This window comes from Diaphorina citri, unplaced genomic scaffold (genome assembly GCF_000475195.1).
Source record: "Diaphorina citri unplaced genomic scaffold, Diaci psyllid genome assembly version 1.1 scaffold401, whole genome shotgun sequence".
Taxonomy (NCBI): domain Eukaryota; kingdom Metazoa; phylum Arthropoda; class Insecta; order Hemiptera; family Psyllidae; genus Diaphorina; species Diaphorina citri.
Genome location: NW_007377836.1, coordinates 160,958 through 184,328, shown reverse-complemented (window position 1 = coordinate 184,328; position 23,371 = coordinate 160,958). Strand labels below are relative to the sequence as shown.

The 23,371-nt window shown below is 34.5% G+C and overlaps 1 protein-coding gene and 1 long non-coding RNA gene across 3 annotated transcripts in view; one reads left to right on the top strand and one right to left on the bottom strand.

The window, feature by feature from the left end:
* Positions 1–23,371, top strand: part of LOC103508466 (rap1 GTPase-activating protein 1-like) — an 81,956-nt gene that overhangs the window by 14,680 nt on the left and 43,905 nt on the right. The window lies entirely within an intron of this gene.
* Positions 1,134–2,630, bottom strand: LOC113467090. Its single transcript, XR_003391288.1, has 2 exons — positions 2,386–2,630; positions 1,134–1,978 (listed from the first exon to the last, which is right to left on the bottom strand). It is a non-coding gene; the product is annotated as an uncharacterized LOC113467090 (long non-coding RNA).

Here is a 23,371-nt window from a genome sequence, read left to right as displayed (position 1 = left end):
AACCATGTTACCGTAAAATGTTATTAGGTGTTTGTGTGGTTTCAACTTTATAATTAAACTTTTGTGGCGGAATGAAGTCTGTGAAAAACCACAGGTTTCTGATGCCCCTTAACTCCTCCGCCTCAAAGATTAAAATAAACTTACATATACCTAGGTTTACCAAAGCATGTTACCAATTTATTTTATACTTCTGAATATCTACTATTGATAGCGCTACTCTACATTTACTAAGAATACCTAGGTATTGTGCAAAAAACTTGGTGAAATAATGGGTAGTCAGTCATATTTTGGATAAAATTCTGCTTGCTAAAATTAATAAGTTGAAAATTTCTGCACTATTTACCAACAAAAAACTGAAACTTAATTAGGAACGCGAGAGATAATTGTGTATGATGAACTGCAAAATAAGATGACAGAGCTTTTTACAAAAGCGGCTGAACATCCACTGAAATGATAAATTTGTAGGTTACCTTCATACTGAAGAAAATGTATGAGGGTTATTATCCACTATTAAACCATATTAAATAATTATCTACTATTGCATCTCTACAATTAAATGTACCATAATTTATCTAGTTCTTTGCAAAATTGCAAATGATAGTGGCATGTTGGCTTTTTAAGAGCTCTACATCATCAATCTCGAACAAAATGCCGTCTTTGCTTTAGCTTGAACAGTAACTACGTTGTATATATCTTTCTTCTTCATATCCTGCCATCCTCTAATAACTGTATGATCCTATCAAGTTCTTCCTCTCTGTAACATGTAACTCTAATTGAGAGAAATATGATTACGCCCGAGATATGAAAATTTCTGCACTATTTACCAACAAAAAACTGAAACTTAATTAGGAACGCGAGAGATAATTGTGTATGATGAACTGCAAAATAAATTATTTTAATAAACAACAAGAGAGAAAACATATTTCACGAAAAGAACTCCCAATGTAATATCTACAGTTAAATCTTATTGGTATCAAATGACTCGCAGCTAGATGTTTATGATGCTTATCCATGATTTGAATTTATCGCCGAATTCATTCAGACGGATATAATGTTGTAGCATTGACCCAATTGTCTGCTTTTGGCTGGTTGGAAATGCAAACTGTACCAGTAACTGGACAGTGTCCAAAATATTTTGATAAAGCTTGGGCAGTAAATCATCGTGATAAACTGTCTCTTTGCTTGGACAGAAAAATAAACTGGCGGACAACTATGGTTCATGAGGGTACTATTAACTGAAAGTATGATTTACATCCGATCTACCCATCTGGATAACTGTGTTTTATATTCGTGCATCCAACTCGCAATAATCATGAATTGAAAGTCGGGTATAAGAAGATACAAGGCATACCTTACCTATCGAATATTTTTGTTTGCACGAAAATTACCTATTTACCTATTTTGCAAAGTTCCAAACAAAAACACGAAATCAATCACAACTTTACGAAGGAAAGGAACTGAGGCAAAATCTGAACCCCTACCTTAACCTACAGCATAATGTACCTACCTATAAGAATCTTGTCTACATGACAAGCCTCCAAGAAATGAGTTTGATATTATTTTTCATTGTGTCACAGAAAGAGATGTTATTAGATTTCCAATTGATTGCCCAATACTTTTACATTACCATAACATTACCGAATCGATATATCCTAATGTTGAAACTAGAAGGCATAAAAAATTTCATGCATTTCTAAATAATTAATCTAATTTCTTCAGACATATAGCTTAAAACCCTATCTGTAATGAAAACTATCTTGAGGTATTGTAACCGACTTTTTTTCTTGTAAAAAATCCATTTTTTACCTGGCTCCTTTCTTGTGCCCCCTCCGTATATGTTTTCTGGATGGAAGACAAGTCTGGGATTACTCTGAGCTACATATTGTTATTATGTCTGCATCGGAGATTATGTTACACTTCCAAGAGAAAAGGACTTTAATTTACAGGGTGTTCTATCCTTGCTCACCTCACCAGTTTTCTGAAATGGTTTTAAATCCAGTTAAAAAATAAATTTAGTTCAGAGAAAAGTTCATTAAGGTCGTTGACTTTTCAATATTATTGCAAACTTCTTAGCTTCTATTTGATGTATAACCTTAGGTAATACATCAAATACGTTCTTGTGAACTCAGCAAGACATTAGTGACCAAACAACCATTGTACACCAAGCCAAACTTATGAAATTCTATTCAATAATGAGTCTATTCCATCGAGATACTGACCTTCATCGTCACAGCAGGAACAAAATTCCTCATCCATAGGCAATTATCATGGAGTCATACGTTCTTGTGAACTCAGCAAGACATTAGTGACCAAACAACCATTGTACACCAAGCCAAACTTATGAAATTCTATTCAATAATGAGTGTATTCCATCGAGATACTGACCTTCATCGTCACAGCAGGAACAAAATTCCTCATCCATAGGCAATTATCATGGAGTCTCCCATAACTCCATACCAAATATGTGCTCCTACAGTTTAGGAGACATGAGTTTCAATTGGCTAATGGCTCGGCCTACCTGAAAAACATAAAATAAATATTAGTGGATGATTTATAGCAGAATAATAATGATTGATATTCAAGTTGGTCTAAAAGAAACCCTCTGGTTTTTCAAAGATCGGACCATTTATGTTCTAGACCTCCTTCTACTCCTTTTCCGTGCCCAAAATACAATTCGGAAAACAAGAGTACGTTACATGTAGATGATAAAATGGCAGATGCATTAAAAAGTTATCCGTATTAATAATCACCCTGTATATGAAAAGTCTTGTGATTTCAAAAGGATAAACTTCTTTTAGCAAATAATGACAAAAGAATGGGTGTCCTTACTTCTAGTCCGATTTCTAGAAAATAAGATTCATACATTATTTAGTGGGCTTTACATATCTATCTCTCTTAAGAGGGTATGCCTTTCTTGTATGTTTAAATAATACTCTCGAAGCCTCATCTAATTTTAAATTTTCATTTTCTCTGTGCTTTCAGGTAAGGAGTTGAATATACCTAGGAAAAGAGTTTAAAGAGGCACAATTTCTTGGTAAGTTGTTTCATTCTGGACGAAGGTGTTTTATATAAGTCCGGATAACATCTACTATGTATAAATAAACCTTTAGCATTAATAATTCATTCAATAATTATTAAATTTCAATATTGGTTCGGATGAAACTGTCATTAGAAAACAGGTCAACAAAAAGATCTTGTGAACTAAATATGTATTGTAAGTATCTCTTGATAAAGAACAATAACAACAAAATGAAACAATATTTCAGCGGAACTTGAAATCAAAAGATGTTTTGAAGCTTTTGACAGCTGTAAGAAAACTAAAAATCAAATTGATTAATGGGAAAAGAATGATTCTGTTAAACAATCTGCCCAGAATGGAGAACATTTTCTTTTCGCATCAAAAAATTCCATAATGATTGATATTCAAGTTGGTCTAAAAGAAACCCTCTGGTTTTTCAAAGATCGGACCATTTATGTTCTAGACCTCCTTTTACTCCTTTTCCGTGCCCAAAATACAATTCGGAAAACAAGAGTACGTTACATGTAGATGATAAAATGCCAGATGCATTAATAAGTTATCCGTATTAATAATCACCCTGTATATGAAAAGTCTTGTGATTTCAAAAGGATAAACTTCTTTCTCTCCTACCTGGCAGTCTCAAATCTGATTTTGATTAAAGAAAAAGTGTTACAATAAATAAAAGATAACCTTTTATGTTCTTTGCCCCTTGCAGTAGGAAAATTTTCGAGTGCTCCAGTTTAGACTGGGTAATAATGAGAATAAGTTGATCGTAAATAACATCCGCACTCACTTGAAACACTGGAAAAGTCTGGAGTGGCTCATTAGTGAAATCACTTCCGCGTATGTGTTTGTATTAGATTTCTTTTTCTTTCCTGTGAAAACCCATTGAGAGCGCCTTTCTGAAAATGAAACTGTACGGAAAAAAGTACAACCTTCTTTCAGGTATTTCTGTGACTTTTCTTGTTCCTTTGGGAAATATGAACCAGTTACGTTGGTAATTTGAGTATTATAAAGATACAGTTCCAGTTCTCCATCTGTGCACATTTATGTATGAATAAGTAAAGAGACTGTGTAAGATTTGGTAGGTTAATGTACTACTAAATCACTTTGAAAAGAGCTGTAAGATACCGGTAAGCACATACCCATAGCAGTTTATTCAAGTGACCTATATCTTTAACTACCAGACGTATGTAGATACTTCAGAAACAATAGCAACGGGCAAGTCAGAGTTCATTTTGAGCTCATAAAATAATAATAAAGGGACACGCGTGTCCCGTACGGGACATTTTGAAAAGTGCCCAAAATACGGGACGTCCCGGGAAATACGGGACGTCTGGCAACCCTACGGTAAGCACATACCCATAGCAGTTTATTCAAGTGACCTATATCTTTAACTACCAAACGTATGTAGATACTTCAGAAACAATAGCAACGGGCAAGTCAGAGTTCATTTTGAGCTCATAAAATAATAATTACGATTATTACGAAGAACCATAGAACTGAGCTACGTGGTCTACATATCAGAATGATTAAAAATAAAATAGATAACGGAAATGGGAAGATATTTCCAACCAACCCGACACAGAGAACATATCTATAGAAAATGGTATGACAGAACATATTGCAAATGTAGAAACTGAACATGAACAGCTACTAGATAACATATTGAAAGTGGAATAAAACATGGAACTCTACGTGTTGGACATAAACTCGTTACAGGTATGGCTGACAGACGTTCGGGTCTCATTCTACATGATTTGATGTTTTATTAGAATATGAGGATGGTCAGCACTTAGTTGTTCATGTCCATGCTAGAACATAATATCACCCAACAGCTCAAGATCGTTACTAAGCGCGAGTGGGAGCTTTTTAGGGATTGCCATTCTCATACCGTCCAATATTCAATTTGTCTGGAATCTTGAATCTCATATGTCCATGCTAGAACATAATATCACCCAACAGCTCAAGATCGTTACTAAGCGCGAGTGGGAGCTTTTTAGGGATTGCCATTCTCATATCGTCCAATATCCAATTTGTCTGGAATCTTGAATCTCATTTTTTCCCCGTCAGTAGGCAAGTGTGACATTAAATACAAATGTATAAATTTCCTACCTACGCCTAAGCTACGTATAAGTTTACCATGAGCTACATATCGTGATGTTATAGGAGCCAAGATTTTTCTCAAGCCTCACATGTTGCAAGTAATGATGTGTGTCGGTCTGAAAACATTGGAAACAGTCTGTATGTGAATAAAAACATTGCTGAATATGACAAAATCGTGAACGTGAGATAGCTCGATACTACCCGTGTAATGTCACACACAAACATACTCGGAGGTATGTACGAATATCTTTGACTTACGTTACCAACTTTGTATTTGTAATTTTTTCCTTGGATGTTACTTAACTTAAAACTTAAAATTCAGACTTTTTTAAACACAATTGTAAAAGAAATATTGACACATGACCTCCTTGTTCCACTGTTCATTTCATACTCGGGACTTCATGATAAATTGAATAATACCTATGTTCATACCAAATTTTGTTACCAAAACAATACAAGAAAATATAGATTATGTATACCTATTACAATTAAGTATAAAATAGTACCTACTCTGTTTAAGAAGTACCTACCTACTCAGTATTAATAAGAAAATAAAATAAACCAAAAATAAAACTCTCACTTAATGATACCAAAGTACAAAACTTAAAATTCAGACTTTTTTAAACACAATTGTAAAAGAAATATTGACACATGACCTCCTTGTTCCACTGTTCATTTCATACTCGATTTGGCCCTTATTTACTGTTTTTTCTGCCCCTGCTAAGAGCGTGAATATCCGCCCCCTCATGAGAACACTGAAACAGTCACAGTAGGTAGCAGAATAGAATAGAAAATATTGTTTATTTGTTTCAACTTCTTAGGTTTACAAACATACAATTAAAAGTAAAAGGTTGGCTTATGGCTTTAATGATAACAATGATGAAAATAATAATAACAATAACAGTCACAGTAGTATAAACTTTGAAAACGGGATACCATGTCAAGTACTAGTCACAGTATCTAGTGTTTTGATCATGAGAAAACCAACTAGTGCAAAACATCCTCCTTGCCTCTTCTTCCTTTTCCAAGAACATCCTTTCTTACTTTCCTTTATTTCGAAGCGTTCAGAGACAAGGTTTACGTGATCGCAATGCTAATTTGTCATTTCCTTAGGAAAACAAAACGTTTTTACGAGTCGTACGAGTATTTTGAAGAAATCCATCCATCTCCTTCTATTGCTTCCACTATGACACTTATCTCATTGGAAGCTGCTTTATTGAATGCCGATTTTTCTTCGTTCCCTTGCATTTATCTATTTCCTTGGTATGTTCATTCAGTCGATTGATAGACTGTAGAAGATTTTGATTTAGATTGATTAAATTGCTTCCACTATGACACTTATCTCATTGGAAGCTGCTTTATTGAATGCCGATTTTTCTTCGTTCCCTTGCATTTATCTATTTCCTTAGTATGTTCATTCAGTCGATTGATAGACTGTAGAAGATTTTGATTTAGATTGATTCTATTTCATCAGGTATCAGGTGCATTGACAGTGGTTGCACTGTGAAATTGTTCTGCTCATAGAGTCTTTTCTTTGAGATTTTTTTCCACTTTTATGATTATTAGAAAGTCCCGCTACTTGTAATTGCAAGAGATGCAATTAATTTTAGATGTCACAGCCATTTTATTCACGTTTACATCTTGGGAACCATTAAATATTTTTTCGCTTCATTCATGCTTGTCTTAACAAAATAAATTATCGGCACAGAGAACACTAGAAGAGAATATCACTCGTCTTTTGTTTGAATTAATTCACTGCATAGTCCATAGTTCAAGACGCAAGACGTACGTCTGGCTTGCTTACCTTTCTTATTACTAGCTCTACTTCAAGGATTATCTCTTCAACAGTAGGTAGAAGGAGAGTTTCTTATATGGCGAACCAATCCTAAGGACTTGGGTTGGAGAACTTGTCAACTAAGTTAAGATCATACCTGGAATTATAAAATTAGATTCAGGAAAATCATTAATTCCACAACTTGTTAACTTTTCTGCATTGATTCTCTTTTTAGAAAGTTTTCTATTTGAATAAGCGGACAAGCGGTGAGCTTTTAATTTATCTGATGAGTTTAGTCGTGACATTCTCTAGAGTATTCTCACAGCCATTTTATTCACGTTTACATCTTGGGAACCATTAAATATTTTTTCGCTTCATTCATGCTTGTCTTAACAAAATAAATTATCCGCACAGAGAACACTAGAAGAGAATATCACTCGTCTTTTGTTTGAATTAATTCATTGCATAGTCCATGTTTGATAGGTACCGTTTTGCCACTTCTGGCTGTAGTACAAATTTCTACCAAGAAACAAAGACTTTCACAGGCTGTACTATTATTAATTTGTATAGCTTTGATAATGGATAAGATAACCTATTTCAGTGAATTGTACGCAATGTACATCGTAGGTGTTCAATTATGAACTTGTAGGTGTCTCAGTTCTTTTAATTGTAAAGTTATTGTTTTCACTGTCGGTTGACTTTCTACGTACTGACGTAAAGTCTAAAAATACGATGTTGAGAGGTTGAGACTTACATAGGTAGCTACTCGTATTCAAGTTCATTTCAATTTGGATGATTCAGATCCATGCAAATCTGTTAATGAAGAACAACAAAAACTTGTCTTTATTAAGGTTATTTTGGGGGAAAATGGCCAAAGTAAATATAAATGACCTCTTGGCTTTAACATCTGAACTGATCGTTCTGATCAATCAATGATCAACCCAAAGTATAAACGAATTCTTGCGAATAAAAAATGATGAGATAAACAAGAATTTTATGCAAAGTGTTGAATGAAATAGTGCTGTGTAAGGATGGAAATGTTAAATTAAATTAAACAAACGACCAGTGACCAATCACGGAACATGGTAGTAGTTTTGGAAGTCCAGATACATTGTTTATCGACTTTTTTCGAAATCTTTTGGAAGTTTCTTACAGTTTCTGACCTAGGTACCTATAATCGTCACGTCGCGCCGGACCCTACTGTGTACTCTTTACCTTTTGCTCCCACATTTCCCTGCTCCAAATGTGTTACATGAGTCTTGCAATGATGAGATAAACAAGAATTTTATGCAAAGTGTTGAATGAAATAGTGCTGTGTAAGGATGGAAATGTTAAATTAAATTAAACAAACAACCAGTGACCAATCACGGAACATGGTAGTCGTTTTGGAAGTCCAGATACATTGTTTATCGACTTTTTTCGAAATCTTTTGGAAGTTTCTTATAGTTTCTGACCTAGGTACCTATAATCGTCACGTCGTGCCGGACCCTACTGTGTACCCTTTACCTTTTGCTCCCACATTTCCCTGCTCCAAATGTGTTACATGAGTCTTGTGACTTGAGTATTCCACTAAATAAATCTGCTATCTTATCTACGGCTCTGGATAAAAAACAAATATCCATGTTTTGTTCTTGTGTCTCCAGTCAGACGTCTGTGCTCGTTTTTATTTACATAAAAACAAGAAGACTTCCTTCTACTTCACTGAAGTGACGAAACACCATTGCAAGCATTCCTTTGTATTGAGTCTTGCGACTTGAGTATTCCACTAAATAAATCTGCTATCTTATCTACGGCTCTGGATAAAAAACAAATATCCATGTTTTGTTCTTGTGTCTCCAGTCAGACGTCTGTGCTCGTTTTTATTTACATAAAAACAAGAAGACTTTCTTCTACTTCACTGAAGTGACGAAACACCATTGCAAGCATTCCTTTGAAACTCCAGCAGTTGATATTGCACATGTCGCATTGGGTGGTGACATGTGGAGTCTTCAAAGTGGATAAAATTGAGAAATGCAGGCCAAATTATGAATCGATAAGCCTTGCGTATGAAATTGCCCTGAAGGCTACTATAAGAAAACTACGAGCAGCAATTTTCCAATATTTACAATTGAACAGGTCGACCTTAACGTACAATCGGTCGAGCCGTTTTCTCGTGAAAAGAGGACAACCAAAGGTCTATTTAGCGTAACAGACAGACATACACACACACATACAGACAGAAATTTTTCCAATGTGATTTTTGGAATCGTGGATGCATAAGGAGTAAGAATAACTAAAAATTTCACGATTCTAAGCAATGTACAGACAAATCTACAATTTTATTTATATAGATAGATAATCTTCTACTAATTCCGCATATTATTAGCTTTGACTTTATATTGTGACTATAAAAGTAAACTAATATTCACCAGAATAATCCGATTGGTATCGGATATAGATTTGGACAAAGATGCTATAATAAGCACAATAAATTGGGATTTTAGTGTATTCGAAAATGTGGTGGGTTTTTGTTTACATTTTTTTGTGACTGCTCACCTTAAGACTTGTAACAGTTTAAAGTTTTAAACAATTAAATAAATTAGAAACGAACTAAAATTTAAGTGTATTTCAGAACGGCTCACAGAACATCATATTGAAAGAGACAAACTAATTAAGGAATGGGTATAAATTATAAAATAAATATTATTTGTAATGTGTAGATATGTAAAACTACCTACAAGCCTACGTGCTTATCAGAGATTGTGGGTTTATTATTTTTATTTTACTGGGTGTTAATACTTATAGTATTCAAAACATTTGAACTGTAAACATAGATTTCATGGTCCATGGAAACTGCTACTGTTTGACCATGAACTCTAATTTAAACTGATAATAATTATGAGGGAAGAGAGAATAATTGTAAATGTTTTCTCTAAAGGAGGAAAAGAATATTAGGTAAACTAGCGCACAATCAATCAAGATGTAATGCGAAATAGGTAGGAACCTAATAAATTTTTCTTCAGCCTTGTTGACGATAAAGATCGTGCAGTTGATATTGCACATGTCGCATTGGGTGGTGACATGTGGAGTCTTCAAAGTGGATAAAATTGAGAAATGCAGGCCAAATTATGAAACGATAAGCCTTGCGTATGAAATTGCCCTGAAGGCTACTATAGGAAAACTACGAGCAGCAATTTTCCAATATTTACAATTGAACAGGTCGACCTTAACGTACCTGTTATCAGTAAAAATACTGATAACGTTAATAGTAGTACTATGGAAAGTAGGTAACACGTTGATAATATTTACTCACCCATTATATGAGAGAAGAGTGAAGTGATAAAAACATTTCAGGAAGGAAACGGACGGACAGATCAAAAAACTTGTACGAGTCCGATGGAGTCATTTATAAAATATGAAACAAAGATTTGAGAAACAATTAAAGTCATGGTCATGCTTGATTTGGTAGCTGAAAGCGCTCATAATCGTGAAATTGATTCCAACTAGTGTTCTTGGATACTTCGTGTTTCTTGTTCAGCTTCACGTGAATATGACTTATAAAGTCAGGCTTGTTGGTTATGTTTTGGTTCTCGATGAGTGATCAGAGAAGCAATCTCTTGGTCTTGTGATTCCTGATGAAGTCATGATACATATCTCATCATCGCCCTCAGTTGGTCTGATGAGTCATTGGTGTTTGGTCGGATGGTTGGGTTATTTCTGGCTGTGCGCGCCGTACTATTATAGTAAGACCTATTGACTCCAGTGGAACCATCAAGTACCATGTTGTAATCAGTCATCAGTAGGTAGTAGGTAAGCAGGTACGTAGTTATTACTCGTGGATAAGTGCATACCTTCAGACATAGCCAGTAGAGGTATAGTTAGATACTATTTCCTTTTCCTTGTTTCCACATCTATCCAGCAGAATCACATTGGTTACGAATCACGATTCGTTGTCTGCAACAAATGAACAGACGAATCCTTAGAATGCATTGAAAAATCTTAATAACGGACGAGAATGCATGTCTCATTGACATAACATATTCCTATACATATTTGGAAAATCTGGAATATTTGTGGAGCTGGATGAAGTCCATAATTTACAGAAAATCTCTCTTACTTGTGTACACGTTTTTCTAAGCATGGAAAAATGTGCTGTTGTAAGCATTACACGCATTCAGCAAAACATAGCGGCTGCCATAAAACATTAAATAATGACACTCAAGAACACTTGTGTCCGACATTAATTTTTTTAGAGTTAAAAAGTAAAAATATACATTCGGTCCTAATCGATGTCTTTGCGAGGATATTCTTTGCTTTCTCAGTAAAACACTTCAAAAGCAAAAATATCAACCTACTTACCCATGTACTTGGGTATGTTTCTTCATCAGAATCGGTGGGATGTGTAATGAGTGTTCTTTCGGTACTTCATATCTTGTTTTCTTCAATATCCAGTTCGGTTTTTTTTTTTTTTTTTTTTCATCACTGAAACAGACTATAAATAAACATTTAAATAGACCTTCGGTCCTAATCCAAGTCTTTGCAAGGATATCAGTAAAACACTTCAAAAGCAAATATCAAGCACCTACCCATATATACTTGGGTATGTTTCTTCATCAGAATCGGTGGGATGTGTAATGACGTAATGAGTGTTCTTTCGGTACTTCATATCTTGTTTTCTTCAATATCCAGTTCGATAATAGTCTGGTTTAATTACTTTTCCAGCATGTGCATATGCCTACAAGCACGTCTACTTGGCTCCTTACTTCATCTCTTTATAAATAACCGTGACTTAAACTTCTCTCATAGACCCATACACAAGCCCCCTCATCTCATTGGGATATTTACACAACTCATATTTAATTATTATTCACCGATAATAGAGCAGTTTATTTGCACTACAATCAAAAGCACATTTGTGTGTGGGTCTTGGTTATGTATGAAAGCAATTTCACCTACTCTTTGCTCTTCGTGCATGAACTTACTTTTGAATTAGAATATAAATCTATTGATAAATTACACATTTGTATGCACTCTCTTGAGACCATTAGTATAACTACGAAGGTGTTAGGCATTTATAAAATGTGTCAACTTTTATACATCTAATTATTTAGGTCACAGAAATATGAGAAATCATGATTTTCTCAAAGTCAAACAGATACCCTACACCTATTTAAATCTTGTATTTTTTATATTCAATAACTAATGAAATTTTCTATCTACTTCTGATGTGAACGCATCAAAATTGTTCCTTCTTTACGACTAACTTAATCTGAAATTCAGTTCTTAAATTGCCATTAATGTTTGACGTGTTTGTGTCGCATCAAAACCAGAACATGACCATCAAGGAAGGGGCAGGTACTGTCACATAGGAATCATCCTATGCACCCTTCTGCTTTTGACATAGTTTCAAAGTAGAGCATCAACCACCAAGAATACCTGCTGTATCAAAACAAAAGACAAAGCTATCATAACTAGACATTGATGAATGGGATTGTTCATTTTCATACCATTACTCTTCATCAGCTTTACAAGACGTTACAAACCATTTCAACACATTAAACGTGACATTTCCAAGCAATTGAACAGTTCTCAGATCCAACGAAACTCCACTCTGGAGTACGTAAAGAGTCGTGACACAGCAAGTGATACAGAAACTGGAATTCTCCAGAATTTGACCACTAATAAATCTCTTTTAAAAAATGTAGATCTCACTGGAACCTGCATACTGCGAGGCATTTATAAAATGTGTCAACTTTTATACATCTAATTATTTAGGTCACAGAAATATGAGAAATCATGATTTTCTCAAAGTCAAACACATACCCTACACCTATTAAATCTTGTATTTTTTATGTTCAATAACTAATGAAATATTCTATCTACTTCTGATGTGAACGCATCGAAAAATGGGCAAAAAATTGTTCGTTCTTTACGACTAACTAAATCCGAAATTCACTTCTTAAAGTGCCATTAATGTTTGACGTGTTCGTGTAGTGCAAGGTAAAGATAATTCAGGATCATTAGCTAAAATATGAAACATTTATTGCCAAACCACAATTCACAAGAGGCGTAAGTAAAATTGCCCTAGATAGAAAATAGATTATTTATCAAAGGTTCTTCATCGTTACATATAGGTGCATTAGTTATTTTCACAGAACTATATTTACAATTGGAGCAATTTATTTTTGTTATCAAAAGCCCCCTCGTAAATCAAAGGGATCTTCAATTCGTGAGAAATTAAAAGAAACGGGGCACACCTTTTATAGATTGTGATTAGATTTTATTATAATGTAAATTTCCCATTGAAAAGGACGCTAGACTTGGAAATTTAGGTGATTTTAAAAAGATACATTTGACAATTCAGGTAAAGAGGCATTTATAAAATGTGTCAACTTTTATACATCTAATTATTTAGGTCACAGAAATATGAGAAATCATGATTTTCTCAAAGTCAAACACATACCCTACACCTATTAAATCTTGTATTTTTTATGTTCAATAACTAATGAAATATTCTATCTACTTCTGATGTGAACGCATCGAAAAATGGGCAAAAAATTGTTCGTTCTTTACGACTAACTAAATCCGAAATTCACTTCTTAAAGTGCCATTAATGTTTGACGTGTTCGTGTAGTGCAAGGTAAAGATAATTCAGGATCATTAGCTAAAATATGAAACATTTATTGCCAAACCACAATTCACAAGAGGCGTAAGTAAAATTGCCCTAGATAGAAAATAGATTATTTATCAAAGGTTCTTCATCGTTACATATACCTATAGGTGCATTAGTTATTTTCACAGAACTATATTTACAATTGGAGCAATTTATTTTTGTTATCAAAAGCCCCCTCGTAAATCAAAGGGATCTTCAATTCGTGAGAAATTAAAAGAAACGGGGCACACCTTTTATAGATTGTGATTAGATTTTATTATAATGTAAATTTCCCATTGAAAAGGACGCTAGACTTGGAAATTTAGGTGATTTTAAAAAGATACATTTGACAATTCAGGTAAAGAAAATGTTTCAACCAGTGGCGGAATACTTTCCTACCATTGGCGATTGTTGAATGGCAACCTACACAGCAGAAGGAAGTGTTGATGACAAATAAGAGTAGGAAATGTTTAATTTATTTCAAGAAAATAGAATGACGTTATGTGACGGATTCTATACAAACATAATACAGTACTACTTCTACCTATAGGTCTGGATATAATCCTGAAAATCATCTCCTTTCTGATGTACGCCACTGTACTATTAATTCTGTGAACATTGTTACAATTTTCTTCCTAAGAAAACCAAGGATAGGGGGACTTTCCTGGTGACAATGTTCATATCCTGACAGGTATTAAGTAGAGTATGGGATGTTCAATTTGACCAATATCTTACAGGATAGCTGGTGAGATTTGTTTAGTCCATTAACTTTCAGACAAAGTAGTTTCAGAAAACACAAAATGTAGGTAATAGTTTTTCCTGTGTCCCGACCTCTCTTGGAAAATTGGATTTCCAATTGTACGAATTACTTGAATTTTTTATAATATTTGTGTTCCATCTCCTGACAAATTGTACCAGCATGTAATGTTCGTAAATGTCGGACAGTTGAATTTAGAGTAACTACGCATTATTGCATCAGGCTATCCTTTGAGTTGCCTCTTTATCTGATGGAATTTCATTTAGGAACAACTACATTTGGTTAAATGGTTGTCCTACGTCCAATAAGCTTTCAGAATCTTGTTTGTTTTGAAAGTACCTACATAATATGTACATGTACACACTTGTAAATTTTAAGTAACAAATTTGCATAGAAGATTTAAATTTTATTATAACCACGTTTTTCATTTTGCCCAACAAGGCAACCCTGTATTTGTAAAAAAAAGTTGGAAAAATTTAGAATGGTTATTTTTCAATTTTCTTTATCAAAAAGAACTGAATCTGCAAGAGGGGGACCTCATTTTTTACTCCATTGGTTTCAACTTCTCCGGACCCTCCCTATATTTTTCAATAATTTGTTTTATACTCAGCTTCTATTCTGAAATAAAATTTGCTCTTTTGTAAGGTTAGCCAATTTTTTTGGCTAAGATTCGAATCTTTCCTAGGGAGTTTAATCTCTTTTCGGATACGACTTTTCTCAAAAAATCTACTTCTACTTCAAATAGAAAATCTTCTAGATATAGGAAAGTTCTATTCATAGTCGTATTAGAGCACCCATGTGTGCATTATAATCTCTTTTCGGATACGACTTTTCTCAAAAAATCTACTTCTACTTCAAATAGAAAATCTTCTAGATATAGGAAAGTTCTATTCATACTCGTATTAGAGCACCCATGTGTGCATTGCATTTTCTTTGATATCTTCTTCCACTTGAAGTGTACCGTTGAAATGTATGTGCTTTTTTTCGTTATTAGTGAGTAAAGCAAGTTTTCCAGCATTCCGATTTTCTCTAGCTCAGAATGTTTACATGGTTCATACATTATAAAACATGGTGAAACCTCCAGAGTGCTGTTGGATGAGGTTTTTCACTTTCCTTGTATGAAAGAGAATTACAATTGCATATGTTCCATGTAGGTAATAGTTTTTCCTGTGTCCCGACCTCTCTTGGAAAATTGGATTTCCAATTGTACGAATTACTTGAATTTTTTATAATATTTCTTGTGTTCCATCTCCTGACAAATTGTACAAGCATGTAATGTTCGTAAATGTCGGACAGTTGAATTTAGAGTAGCTACGTATTATTGCATCAGTCTATCCTTTGAGTTGCCTCTTTATCTGATGGAATATCATTCAGGAACATCTACATTTGGTTAAATGGTTGTCCTACGTCCATTAAGCCATGAAGTTGTTGATCTTATTGTCAAAGTCTCGCATGGTATCCAGTGATGGAGACAAATTATTATTCGTTAGGGTTGGGGACACACCCTCACTCAATGTGTTCTGCTCAAGACACACTGCTGTTCTCCATCAAACCATGACACTCTTTGTTTACCAATGTTGAAAACAGGCGTCATGGAGGAATTTGAAAATCCATTTCGACCACTGACCACATAATGGTCTCGGATACCTCCCAAGAAGAAATTCAATTTCACGCTGTAATACATTCCGAAGAAAAGTTCTCTCTTGTTTACCCTTCAATTAGCATGCTGGGACAAATCTTCCTTGTCATTGTTGATTTTGCTTTTGTTTTAATACATTCGTCACATTGTGATTGTGCGGTTTTTACTTTCTATTTGTCTTTCCATCTTTTATTCATGTGTATCTAGGACTAGCATGCCTTAATTAAATTATTTCCCCTCTTTTCATGCATTCTTTTACTTGAAAAGTCCCGAAGCGACTTCATGTAATTCAGAATTTGAATCTCGTATATTATGTTATACGAAAATTTACTTCAGTTGACAAACGCGTTAAAGTGTCCTACTATGGTTCACTTTCAGTTTCCTGCAACTTCCCATGGTCAAGTGACCTCCTTCCCAAATCCTTAAACCAGACTGAATACCTATTAGGTGGTAGAAAACGCCTCCGGCGTTAACCTCGCCTAGTGGTTACCTTCCACTCAAGAGTCTATTAGAGATAGAAATGTAAAGCCCACTAAATAATGTATGAATCTTATTTTCTAGAAATCGGACTAGAAGTAAGGACACCCATTCTTTTGTCATTATTTGCTGAATGTTTGTATCAATCACTTCCATGAAACTCTCAAGTGTTTCTAGCACGTCATCTATGTATTTCAGACGTTATTCTTTGTTATGAGGTACTATTGTTAGGTACGCCTCCACCTCTGCTAACTGAACTACTTGAGAATATAGAACGTTAGGACAATTAACAAAAACATAAACATGACTAAGGCGACAGCATTGCTTGTAATAAAAACAGCAACACTCTCAAGAATAAATAGAACGTTAGGACAATTAACAAAAACATAAACATGACTAAGGCGACAGCATTGCTTGTAATAAAAACAGCAACACTCTCAAGAATAATGCTAAATTTGATGTGGGATAGTTTATGAACTGTTAATATTTAGCGTGTTTAAAATGTTTTTAGAACACATTTCATTTATTTCCAACTGGGACTGTTCTTTTGATTATTTTGTGAATAAAAATTAGGACAACTCCCACAGTTCGTATAAAATGTGTATGCAAACAATTTGTAGGATACACACAGTAGTAATTTGGTGAAGTTAAAAGATGTTCCTACTTAGTAAATGCCTGAATTTTGCACAAGACAGTTCACAGTTGTTTATAAAAGGAAATTGATTACAAACATTTAGGAAAGACAAGAATTGATTGAAGGTCATCACATCACATTAGACAAGACTTTTTGAGACATTAATAAAAATATATTTATTATGACAAATCATTATAATTTGTTCGCTGCAACACTGTCTCTATAGACCATAGTGAAGTCTCAACATGAATCTCCAAATTGCAAACAATTTATTCTAACTCGAAATTGGAAAAAATGTATGTAGCACAAGACAGTTCACAGTTGTTTATAAAAGGAAATTGATTACAAACATTTAGGAAAGACAAGAATTGATTGAAGGTCATCACATCACAGTAGACAAGACTTTTTGAGACATTAATAAAAATATATTTATTATGACAAATCATTATAATTTGTTCGCTGCAACATTGTCTCTATAGATGCATGGATCTGAATCATCCAAATTGAAATGAACTTGAATACGAGTAGCTACCTATGTAAGTCTCAACCTCTCAACACACATGTATACTGCCTCTCGCTGTAGCTCCATCTATAGACCATAGTGAAGTCTCAACATGAATCTCCAAATTGCAAACAATTTATTCTAACTCGAAATTGGAAAAAATGTATTCTGAATCATCCAAATTGAAATGAACTTGAATACGAGTAGCTACCTATGTAAGTCTCAACCTCTCAACACACATGTATACTGCCTCTCGCTGTAGCTCCATAATTAGGAGTACAATAATAGTGTCCATTTGCCTGCTGCTGTAACAATGGCACTGTATTGTTCTCACCATTCCTCTACAATAGCGACATTAGAGTGGCCATACAATCCGCCGCACCAGTAACCAGTAGTTACATGACTACCGTTCATTAGTTTCAAATCAAAACTGTGTATTGATTAAAACCACTTTCCTTTCGACACCACAACATGACCGACAACAAAGACCACAAGAAATCGTTGTCTAATAGAGAGACCATGTTCAAGAATACAGTGTGAGTGGCGAAACAAGATGAAACAGTTATGAAATTGAGATAATAGATACGATTGTGAAGAAAATGAAGAAATACTAGAGCGAAATATCATGGTAATGAAATAGAGATAGACAGACGTGGAAGATCCCAACGGGTTTTTTTTTTATAACCAGCGGCAGTTCAATGCTTTGATATAATATCTGCTCTCACACTCGTACACAAGGCAATCAATGCTCACAGGAGACTCACCTGTATCTGATAGGTGAGTATATACCATCCAAATAACTAAATATGGCAGATCTATTTTATTATTATTAATTTATACCCATTCCTTAATTAGTTTGTCTTTTTCAGTATGATGTTCTATGAGCCGTTCTGAAATTACACTTAAATTTTAGTTCGTTTCTAATTTATTTAATTGTTTAAAACTTTAAACTGTTACAAGTCTTAAGGTGAGCAGTCACAAATGTAAACAAAAACCCACCACATTTTAGAATACACTAAAATCCCAATTTATTGTGCTTATTATAGCATCTTTGTCCAAATCTGTATCCTATAGTCCTATACCAATCGGATTATTCTGGTGAATATTAGTTTACTTTTATAGTCACAATATAAAGTCAAAGCTAATAATATGCGGAATTAGTAGAAGATTATTTTGAACTAAATGTCAACGGAATATACCTATTATAGGAAGAACGCTATTTCAAGACGTGTGTGAGGGCTTAATATTGGAATCGGGTGTCGGAATTTTATAGTTGAAATTGCCGATTTAGTGTATAAAGCTGCTGTTCGGGTTCGGAATGATGGTTGCTTCACTTTTATTTTTCTCCCGTTACCTCGGTAGTATAGGAATCTCTCTGCCTGAAGGCATGCACTTATCCACGAGTAATAACTACGTACCTGCTTACCTACTACCTACTGATGACTGATTACAACATGGTACTTGATGATTCCACTGGAGTCAATAGGTCTTACCATAATAGTACGGCGCGCACAGCCAGAAATAACCAAACCATCCGACCAAACACCAATGACTCATCAGACCAACTGAGGGCGATGATGAGATATGTATCATGACTTCACTTCATCAGGAATCACAAGACCAAGAGATTACTTCTCTGATCACTCATCGAGAACCAAAACATGACCAACAAGCCTGACTTTATAAGTCATATTCACGTGAAGCTGAACAAGAAACACGAAGTATCCAAGAACACTAGTTGGAATCAATTTCACGATTATGAGCGCTTTCAGCTACCAAATCAAGCATGACCATGACTTTAATTGTTTCTCAAATCTTTGTTTCATATTTTATAAATGACTCCATCGGACTCGTACAAGTTTTTTGATCTGTCCGTCCGTTTCCTTCCTGAAATGTAAAAAATGCAGCAACATTCATGAGAAAAGTACAAAAAACAGCAATGCAATTGGTTATTCTCTATTTGTATTGCTTTTTTTTCTACTTTTCTGTCAATTTATTGTTGTATTTAATACAAATAATGTCGTTCCTTGTTTGCCACGTAACGTTCGAAATGTCATACTTATAGGCACTATAACAAATCACAAAACGATATTGTAAAAGCATATGACATGCACCTCTTATCAGAATGAGAGCATTTTATACGGATAAGACTTACTGGCAGCAGACAAAAGAGAAGTTGAAACCAATGGAGAAAAAAATGAGGTCCCCTCTTGCAGATTCAGTTCTTTTTGATAAAGAAAATTGAAAAATAACCATTCTAAATTTTTCCAACTTTTTTTTACAAATACAGGGTTGCCTTGTTGGGAAAAATGAAAAACGTGGTTATAATAAAATTTAGATCTTCTATGCAAATTTGTTACTTAAAATTTACAAGTGTGTACATGTACATATTATGTAGGTACTTTCAAAACAAACAAGATTCTGAAGGCGATTTAGTTGATACCAAACTTGCCGATCTGGTATTGTGAACTTTGTGTTTTCTGAAACTACTTTGTCTGAAAGTTAATGGACTAAACAAATCTCACCAGCTACCCTGTACGATATTGGTCAAATTGAACATCCCATACTCTACTTAATACCTGTCAGGATATGAACATTGTCACCAGGAAAGTCCCCCTATCCTTGGTTTTCTTAGGAAGAAAATTGTAACAATGTTCACAGAATTAATAGTACAGTGGCGTACATCAGAAAGGAGATGATTTTCAGGATTATATCCAGACCTATAGGTAGAAGTAGTACTGTATTATGTTTGTATAGAATCCGTCACATAACGTCATTCTATTTTCTTGAAATAAATTAAACATTTCCTACTCTTATTTGTCATCAACACTTCCTTCTGCTGTGTAGGTTGCCATTCAACAATCGCCAATGGTAGGAAAGTATTCCGCCACTGGTTGAAACATTTTCTTTACCTGAATTGTCAAATGTATCTTTTTAAAATCACCTAAATTTCCAAGTCTAGCGTCCTTTTCAATGGGAAATTTACATTATAATAAAATCTAATCACAATCTATAAAAGGTGTGCCCCGTTTCTTTTAATTTCTCACGAATTGAAGATCCCTTTGATTTACGAGGGGGCTTTTGATAACAAAAATAAATTGCTCCAATTGTAAATATAGTTCTGTGAAAATAACTAATGCACCTATAGGTATATGTAACGATGAAGAACCTTTGATAAATAATCTATTTTCTATCTAGGGCAATTTTACTTACGCCTCTTGTGAATTGTGGTTTGGCAATAAATGTTTCATATTTTAGCTAATGATCCTGAATTATCTTTACCTTGCACTACACGAACACGTCAAACATTAATGGCACTTTAAGAAGTGAATTTCGGATTTAGTTAGTCGTAAAGAACGAACAATTTTTTGCCCATTTTTCGATGCGTTCACATCAGAAGTAGATAGAATATTTCATTAGTTATTGAACATAAAAAATACAAGATTTAATAGGTGTAGGGTATGTGTTTGACTTTGAGAAAATCATGATTTCTCATATTTCTGTGACCTAAATAATTACAGGAGACTCACCTGTATCTGATAGGTGAGTATATACCATCCAAATATCTAAATATGGCAGATCTATCCGATGACTAGGTTCCAATTGTAGGATTGAGATGGATCCAGGCACTCTAGCCTTGTATGTGCTCACTAATACGCTAAACATGCACAGCATCCGATAACTACATCCACCTAAATCATCTTGTGAGAAAATCTCTCGAGATAATGCGAATTCAATCGCGAGGAGAGTTGAACGTTCTATAATGAACAATGGTGAAAAGGTAATTTAGTTCTGTTAGTGTGATGATTGCAGAGCAAGGATGCCTGATAGCATATCTAACGGGAAGTTTTCCTCCTTGTAGATGAGGTTGGTAGTCTACCAGAACTATAGCTAGGTTTGTGTGATGTTTCGCAACTCACTGTTTGCTATTTCTTTGTAGTATTTTCAAATAAAGAAAGAGAAAACTGTGTCCAGAAGAAAAAATGCAGCAACATTCATGAGAAAAGTACAAAAAACAGCAATGCAATTGGTTATTCTCTATTTGTATTGCTTTTTTTTCTACTTTTCTGTCAATTTATTGTTGTATTTAATACAAATAATGTCGTTCCTTGTTTGCCACGTAACGTTCGAAATGTCATACTTATAGGCACTATAACAAATCACAAAACGATATTGTAAAAGCATATGACATGCACCTCTTATCAGAATGAGAGCATTTTATACGGATAAGACTTACTGGCAGCAGACAAAAGAGAAGTTGAAACCAATGGAGAAAAAAATGAGGTGGTATCCAGTGATGGAGACAAATTATTATTCGTTAGGGTTGGGGACACACCCTCACTCAATGTGTTCTGCTCAAGACACACTGCTGTTTTCCATCAAACCATGACACTCTTTGTTTACCAATGTTGTAAACAGGCGTCATGGAGGAATTTGAAAATCCATTTTGACCACTGACCACATAATGGTCTCGGATACCTCCCAAGAAGAAATTCAATTTCACGCTGTAATACATTCCGAAGAAAAGTTCTCTCTCGTTTACCCTTCAATTAGCATGCTGGGAAAAATCTTCCTTGTCATTGTTGATTTTGCTTTTGTTTTAATACATTCGTCACATTGTGATTGTGAGGTTTTTACTTTCTATTTGTCTTTCCATCTTTTATTCATGTGTATCTAGGACTAGCATGCCTTTATTAAATTATTTCCCCTCTTTTCATACATTCCTTTACTTGAAAAGTACCAAAGCGACCTCATGTAATGCAGAATTTAAATCTCGTATATTATATTATGTTATACGAAAATTTACTTCAGTTGACAAACCCGTTCAAGTGTCCTACTATCGTTCACTTTCAGTTTCCTGCAACTTCCCATGGTCAAGTGACCTCCTTCCCAAATCCTTAAACCAGAATGAATACCTATCTATCTGAGCAAAATCTTTTCTCACTGCCAAGATCTTTTTTTGGTAAGTAGGTATTTATACTCGTTAATTTTCAGAAACATTCCTAAGAACCAATATGAGATACCTATCGATAGTCAACCTCGAGAACTCTTGAAAAACATTTTCTTGCAAAACATCTCTGCTCTGAGTACCAAACTGTGTAAATGAAATTTTAAACATTCCTAAGAACCAATATGAGATACCTATCGATAGTCAACCTCGAGAACTCTTGAAAAACATTTTCTTGCAAAACATCTCTGCTTTGAGTACCAAACTGTGTAAATGAAATTTCCCGTTCTTGTCGTGCGCCATTGATTAGTATTCTTCTCTTGGCATTCTTTTTCTCGTCTTGTTCATCTTTTCCTTTTGTCCATGCTTCATCCCTCAGGGTGGCTGTATATTTCCCATTCATTGTATTTCTGCTCGGTAACCAACTAGTGCAAAACATCCTCCTTGCCTCTTCTTCCTTTTCCAAGAACATCCTTTCTTACTTTCCTTTATTTCGAAGCGTTCAGAAACAAGGTTTACGTGATCGCAATGCTAATTTGTCATTTCCTTAGGAAAACAAAACGTTTGTACGAGTCGTACGAGTATTTTGAAGAAATCCATCCATCTCCTTCTATTGCTTCCACTATGACACTTATCTCATTGGAAGCTGCTTTATTGAATGCCGATTTTTCTTCGTTCCCTTGCATTTATCTATTTCCTTGGTATGTTCATTCAGTCGATTGATAGACTGTAGAAGATTTTGATTTAGATTGATTAAATTTCATCAGGTATCAGGTGCATTGACAGTGGTTGCACTGTGAAATTGTTCTGCTCATAGAGTCTTTTCTTTGAGATTTTTTTCCACTTTTATGATTATTAGAAAGTCCCGCTACTTGTAATTGCAA